At 37.2% G+C, this 7,999-nt stretch overlaps 1 pseudogene; it reads left to right on the top strand.

Moving 5' to 3' along the window:
* The first annotated feature begins 6,498 nt into the window (after positions 1-6,498).
* Positions 6,499-6,837, top strand: LOC145665838 (RING-box protein 2 pseudogene; annotated as a pseudogene).
* The last annotated feature ends 1,162 nt before the right edge of the window (positions 6,838-7,999 follow it).

Genomic DNA, 7,999 nt, shown 5'->3' with positions numbered 1-7,999 from the left:
AAATTTGTTCCTACGTATTTCTGCATGCTCCAATATTTCTTTTGCTGAAATTTTAATGTTATCTCTAATTTCAACCAAGTATCTTGAACACTAGTGCACTCCGAACCTTCTAAAACCGAGAATCTATTCGACACTTCAATCTGGCTCCCCTCTCACCTGACTCTTCTCTATTTAAAAAAAATAAACCGCTCCGTTTTCAGATATTGAATATTTCATTTATTCTACGATAGTCTCTCTCTTACTATCACAATCAACTCCTTTGAACGACCGACCATCAGTTGTGCTAGACTGTTCTTTTCTGTCTATTAAAACATGATCAGTTTGAATATGTGTTGTTCCATCTGATGAAGTCCAAGTATATTTATGAATGTCGCGATGTTGGAATTTTGTAATCTTCACGATAAGGTTTCTGGATATTGTACAGTTCACGAGTCTAACGCCGTTGTCACAACCTTCCTTATGCAAACATTTATTCCCTATAATCGGTTTGAAAATACCCTCTGGTCCTACCTTCGCATTGAAACAGCCTAACAGAATTTTCATGTGGTATTGCGAAGATGATCAAATACCCGTTATATTCTTTCGTAAAACTGTATTTTTTAAATCACCATCCTTATTTTCTGTTGGGGCATGTACATCTAAAACAATAATATTACACCACCGACCCTTAAGAGAAGTAAAAGAAAATCTACCATTAACAAATTCAACCTATGTAATTGCTGATATTACGAATTTGTTTGTGAACGGAAAGCCCTGTTTGTTGTTGGTATTTTTAATTTGTTCCCCGTAAAAAAACGTAAAATTTCCCGACTTGACTCCATTTCCTTCTCATCTAACTTTCTGATATCCCACTCCAACCTCTATTTCTAAACTCATTTTTTACAAATTTTAACGCCTCTGTCTTATATTTCATGTTCCAAATATCATGTCGATTTTACTTTGCGGAGTTCGTGCCAAGTTATCAGTTCTAATCCGAGGATTCTGCGAACTTATCTGAGCAATCCTTTTTTTACAGGATGAGGTTGTTAGCCTCGCACCAAATTCTCAAGCTGGATTATCACCCCTTGTCTGTCCGCGACTGCTTACTCAGTATATTCTCAGCTAACCTCTATATCCCAGAGGCCTTCTCCTTGATCCACAACCTGAGGACGCGCCATGCCGTGGTGACAGGCAGACCACATTTTACGGAAATTAATACAGCTATATTTCAGAAATACAACAGGTACTGATTATCCGAACACTGCTTTAAAACACACAGGAACAATCAATATGCTCGGATATATGGATGCGTATTAAGACTGTGAAAGCTTCGATGCCGTAAAAATCGTAAATTAGAGACTAGTGTCATTAGTATTACATATATGCATCGTACGTTTGACTGTCGGAACTATTCTTGATGTATCACATTGTTTCGTTTTATAGCTATATAACTTTATAATATTTTTGTAAGTGATTATACTGTTTACCTGTTCTCTGCCAATAGCAACTGTATGAATTTATAATACAAAACTGAAATACAGAAGAATAAATTAAAAAAAAATGTGATATTTCGCAGGGCATCTTATGTAAAGAGCGCCTTGTATTCTTCACAGGTTCTATACTACCAGTCAGTATTTGAATTTATTAAACAAAGCTGGTATACAAGATAACTTAAACCACTTATATATAGTGTGATGTTTCGTAGGGCGCCTTATGTAAAGGGCGCACTGTACCTTTCACGGTTCTTCGCTAACACTAACTGTGTGTATTTATTGTACAGAACTGTGCTATACAGAAGAGTAAATAAAATTGTTCATCTTTGATGTGATCTCGGAAGGGCGCCTAATACAAAGGGCGCACTGCACCTTTCACGGATTCTTTACCGATAAAACTGTAAGAATTTATTACTAAAAACTTGTACCTTTATTTATACTTTGATATTTCGAAGGGCGCACCGGGACACGTCCCGGTGGGCCAGCACGGGCCTGCCTGGACCCCATGTAATGTTATGGCACTTACCAGGCCCGTATCCAGGGGGGTCTAGGGGGCCGCCCCCCCCCTAAATTTTCGCTGCCCCCCCTCAAATTTTCACTGTAGGCTCGTAAATGTACTATAATATGGTGATAAACTATAGATGGTTGGATCGGCCCCCCCTACAATTTTGGGCTGGCTACCGGCCTGGCACTTACAGGGGTGGGATTCTCATAATTTGATCACCCCTTCACAAATATACATAAACCACAACGAATGCTGTTATCAGATCTGTCCAATGATAATAAAACTTTACTAATAATAAGTCTTATTAACAAACCACCCGACAGTCTATTCTATGGTGGACCAATTTCAAGGTATGGCGTGTGTTAACATTATAAGCATTTCCTGCTCCACATTTTCCATCATCTCCAATTTTCCATAGCACCGGATACAATCAAATAATATAGAGTTTGAAAGATTAGGGAAGTTCCTATAATCACTAACAACTGAGGAGGTGTTTTGTCATAGGAAGGAATACTGTTTTCCTTGCCATCTATAGGATTTTTAAAAAACTAGATTAGATATAAAAATTTGTGTAACTGTACTGGCCAGTTAGTACCTGAAGTGCGGCTCCAAATTCACCAGGTATTTAAAACATAGATTTTAAAACATTTTATATTAAATATATGAACATGTAGAGGCCAAGTGGCTAGGCGTAGCCACGGTTGACAGGCAGTTACAGACTTAATTTCGTTGTGATTTTTTAAATACTTAGTACATTTCGTTCACAAATATCTAGATTTTTTTCCAGGGACGAAATTTAAAAAATGACAGTGGTTCAGTAATAGAGTAACCGGGGGTGAAACGCCCATTTTTTTAAAAAAAATTATTTATTTGCGACTATGAATCGAAGTGCACAGGAAAACAAACTATACGAAATAGAAGGTGGACTACATTTTATGGTATTTCTACTTGCAATCTACGTTATGTAATGTATGATCCTGAAGGAGATACACTGATGTTTGTAAAGTAAGAGCAAAATGGGCATCATACCGCATCGTCCGGGTAAAACGTCCACATACGTGGGGTAATATGCCACCCCACCTAACACCAAACTATATAAAGTGAAAATTCATAGTATTTGAAAATCACGTTAGCATAGGTGTTCTCGCACCACAAGAAATTATATTATGGAATATTACGGTATAAGTTACAAAAATCTATCTTTAAAGCATTTAGTTACGGATATACTTCTTGAGCATTGAAAATACAGAATAGAAAAACATATATTAATTGAAAATTCGATATGGAAAAGCTTGTTTAGCCCCATTCTAATTGTGAAATATAAGTGTCTTGATATAAGTAAAATGTAAGTTTTGCACAACACAATATTAATAACATAAAGCAATCTTAAATGAAAAATATGATAAAAGCAAAAAAAAAAAAAAAAAAAAGACACTCAGTAAGGAAAATGAACAGAATTTACATTTTTCTACTTTTCTGATATAGTGAGTGTCATTAGGATACACATTTGGAAATCGTGTACATACTTCATGGAGCCACATTTGACAACGAATACACTTGATCCACTGACATGTACACATAGGTCCAGTACGTTTATAATAATGACTACCACAGATTCCGCAATAGTTATATTGATCTGTATCATATGAATCTGTACGGTTGTATCGATCTTCGCCTGGAAAAACTTAAACTTTTTCCGAATAATTTAGTAGAATGCATAGTTTGTTTTGACTTTTCGACCTTATTTCAATCACCTACGTTCTTCTTCTTCTTAGGAGGAACGGAAGCTGCTGTACTAAATATTGCTGATCTCTGTCGAGAGCGAAACTCATGTCCAGTCAGAATCGTCGCTCGTAGCCTTCGATTGGAAGTAGAAGCTGGAACAACAGGTACCGATGTAATGTCTTCAAATCCCGCATTGTTTCTATTAACATGTTGAGCTCCATTTGCTTGTGAGGGTTTACTACGGCATCACGCTCCACACTGAAAGTGGATGGCACATTTGACGTTGTGGGAGAGGGTAGGTTTGAACGTGACAAGTTGGTGAAAGTGGAAGGAACATTAGACGTTAAGGGGGAGGGTAGGCCTAGACTTGAGAAGTTGGAATTAGAACTACTGGATTTAGAGATAAACTCTTTCCGAAGCGTAAGAGAATATTGCACAAGCACGGAATCCAGCCGCTCCGTTTCCTGCTGTCGCTGCTTTCGACCATGCTTGATTACTAAGTTCTCTAAATTGCAAGCCTTTGGGTTTGTGATCAGGATTTGCTTTGATTCAATGTGAACATCCTGCATAAAAAGTATTTTGAGAAGTTGAGAAAATGCACGATCCAATGGTTGAGATAATGGGTTGAGTTACTTGGGAGACATAACAAAATTATGTCATAGGCTGCAGCATAACCAAGCACTTCAATATTACTGGAATGGCAAGTATGTCCGTGCGGTGAAACGCCCACGGGCCATTCACCCCGACACTAAGTGGGCAGATCACCCCGATGTCAAACACTATAGTTTCAGTTCATAAAACACCCAACACTGCATGGCATGGCTCAAGATCATTATTGCATCAGAACAGCAAAGCCCTACTTTGTGCAACGCACGTGCATTGGATTTACCAATGCACCAATATAATCATTCTTTCTCCATAAATCTGAAACGTTCAAAAACATTCCAAGTAAAAATTTTGTATTTAAAAATTTAAATCAGCTTATAAGCCTTCAATTTCTTCACACAATGTAGTTTGGTGTCACCTTCGTCTTCCGTAGAATTGCGCCTTCACACAATCATATCACTGTTGCCACTTCATATGTTTTTCCTTGTTGTTGTTGTTGTTTTTTTTTTTTGGAGAGGGGCGTTTTCCCCCACTAGGCATTTCACCCCCGCTTACTCTAATTTCAGAACATTTTCCGCGGGAAGGAATTCTATCACACCAGTGATAAAAATTAGTTATGTATATGTATAAAACTAGAAATAACATTAAGGGCGATATGAGTTAAGGCCCAGGTGGGTTCTTCCCAAGCCAACCCCTGAAGTTATCACTATCCTAGATACGTACTAACTTTCTTTAGATATAGATAATTTTCCTTGCGTTCTTTCATAGTCAGGAGTTCACATAAGAATATTGTTATAGATATACAAAAAAGCCACAACACAAGATACTCCGCTGATTTTATATGGCACATTTGACACATTATTTATATTATTAATTTAGAACTATTTAGAAAGATATGGAAATAGGGGAAATAACTACTAATAGACTGAAATGTTAACCATATCCTTTACGCGTTTTTTTTTTAAATGTTTCACTGCCAATTTGAGTATCCTTAAAACATGACTTTGTCCGGTTACTTTCCTTGGAGCTAAACTTAGGGGAAAGTTTATAATAAACACCGATATCAGCAGGTTAAAAGGAGGAATATTTTTTTTTTAAAAAAAATTGCTGTTTTCAGATAACCAAACTGACTTTTAAATAGGAGGTTGAGAGAAATCATTTCATTAATTCCAAAAAAAATCAGATATTCTTAGAATGAAAGATAAATCACATCTACTTTCAACGTCTGCAATACTACTTTCATGTCACGGTTAAGTTACTTTATGCTAGAATATACTACAACACAAAATAAACAGAATTTGAATACATTTTGCCGCGAAATGCTGGTTATTTTGCTTTCTTTTTTATTTTATAGTTTGGGATCTTAAAATGATACTTTTTGTTCAGGAAAACAGATAAAGGCTTTTGTACTTGATTATCTGTATTTTCCTTTACCAACAAACCTGTAATCATCATCATCATCATAGGTATTCTGCCACCAATTTCAGGACACTTGCTGCTTTCATGATGCGTTGTCTTTGCTAACCTCTTCATCTTCACGTACGATTTTTCTGTTTTGATATCGTCCATTAATTGTAGTCACCTTCGCCCCCTCCCTCTCTTCCCTGCCACTATACCCTCTAGCATATCCCTCAAGATAAGCTCTTCTGAACTTTGTAATTGATGTTGAAAATTAACATGCAAACACGATGCGAAAACCGTTAAAATTTCAATCTTAAAAGTGCTTATGTTTTTGTTACTTCTATCATTGTAGAATGGGTTCCCTGAACTTCGTGGTTGTTAAACACCGTGAATGTGGTTGATCTAGGAGTTTGTTTTCGTTTACTCCCATGTTCTTCATTTAACCATTATCATCCATTTTCATTATCACCGTCTCTTTTAGCCTAGGTGCATAATTGTGAGACGCAGACGTGAAACTGAATAAAAATAGGCCATCTATTTTGATATTAGACCCCCAAAAAACTATTTTAGATTCAATTTCATACGAGTTCTACGTTTTGTTGGGAAACTGATGTTTCATTATATGAAAATAAGTCTTAGGAATTTTAATATTAATAATAACATTACCCGACGATTTTTTTCCCAGACTGAACATCTTATCCGGCTTCTGAGATTCCCCTTGGTCACCACGATCATTTGTGTCTCCATCATCCGCCATGTTCAAAGCGAAAGTTCACTACCGCTTTGAACATGGCGGATGATGGAGACACAAATGATCGTGGTGACCAAGGAGAATCTTAGAAGCCGGATAAGATGTTCAGTCTGAAAAAATGGAGTGCAGTTGCCATGTGGAGCTGGGATGTTGAATGCGATACATGTGCCATTTGTCGTGTGCAGGTTATGGACGCTTGTCTACGCTGCCAGGCTGAAAACAAGCAAGATACACGGACTGGACGACAGGATTGTGTTGTTGTATGGGGTGAATGCAATCATTCCTTCCATCACTGTTGCATGAGTCTTTGGGTCAAACAGAACAACAGGTGTCCTTTGTGTCAGCAGGAGTGGTCAATGCAAAGAATGGGCAAATGAGATTGGTTGGAAGTCGTCATCTCTACTATATGCATGTGGCTTGTGACTTTTTCTAACGATGAAAAATAATACCCGACGACTAAAAGATAGGTAGGATTTCTCAAAAACAATTCTTTCTTAAAATTTCAGTTGTCTATTTTCTTGTATATGTATACCACTTAATGCTTAATAACGATTCCACCTGCTCCGTTAAAAATAAATAAATAGATTCACCAATGTTAAAAACTAAAGAACACCGTTCTGTTCTATGTATATGCATAACCGTGAAACCCAGTGTTTGTGCACTTTGGGAAGCATAATTGGTGATATTTGTTCACAGGCCGTAATGATTCTCCTTTCCAGGTAGCCAATGTCACTAATTTTACACTGGTAGACAATAGCTTTAAAGTATCCCCAAAGATAGAAATCTAACAGAGTTAAGTAGGGGGACCTTACTGGCCACTCAAGTCGTCCATACCAATCCATCCAGTAACCGGGAGAGTGTTCACTGAGCCATCGATTACATTACGACCATAATGCGGTGGTGCCCCATCTTTTTGCTAATATTGATGAAATCACCCTTCCTCGTTCAACAAAAGTGTTTTCAACAGTGTTTTCAAGCATATCTCCATATTGTGCAGCATCCATTAATATGTGCGCTATCCAAAAATACAGTTTCAGAATCCTAAGGTACTCGTGCAATAATTTTTATAGAGCGAGTTTGGCTACAGGCATACCCAAACTCACCAATTCCCTCTATAACAATTTTTGTAGAAATACCACAGGATTCTGAAACATGGATATTTAGGTTCCTAAGTGACGACGACCCGACTACAGTAGGTTCCATAATATTGGAGCTATGGACTTTTAAATTTCATTCTTTCATGTTTTCGGTAGCCTATAAATCCGAAAAGAAGCATTTGTGCACCCAGGTTGGTCTATACTTTTCGTCTTACCTTGATGTCGGGAATCACCTCCCAAACGTTGTCGGTGTTTTGTGAAACACCCTATATATATAAACATTAATTATATTGTCTCCTTTAGCCTAACTGGCATAAACATAGGACGTAAAAATCAAAACTCACATTAATAATATTGTGTAATATATAGCTATGAGAATCTAGAATCGTGCAAAACGTGACCCTTCATGGGATTTATTAAACCCACTTACTCAGGTGTTCAA

The sequence above is a fragment of the Thermobia domestica genome, chromosome 12, assembly GCF_964235325.1.
Source record: "Thermobia domestica chromosome 12, izTheDome1.hap1.1, whole genome shotgun sequence".
NCBI classification, from domain to species: domain Eukaryota; kingdom Metazoa; phylum Arthropoda; class Insecta; order Zygentoma; family Lepismatidae; genus Thermobia; species Thermobia domestica.
This window is presented reverse-complemented; position numbering and strand designations above follow the sequence as displayed.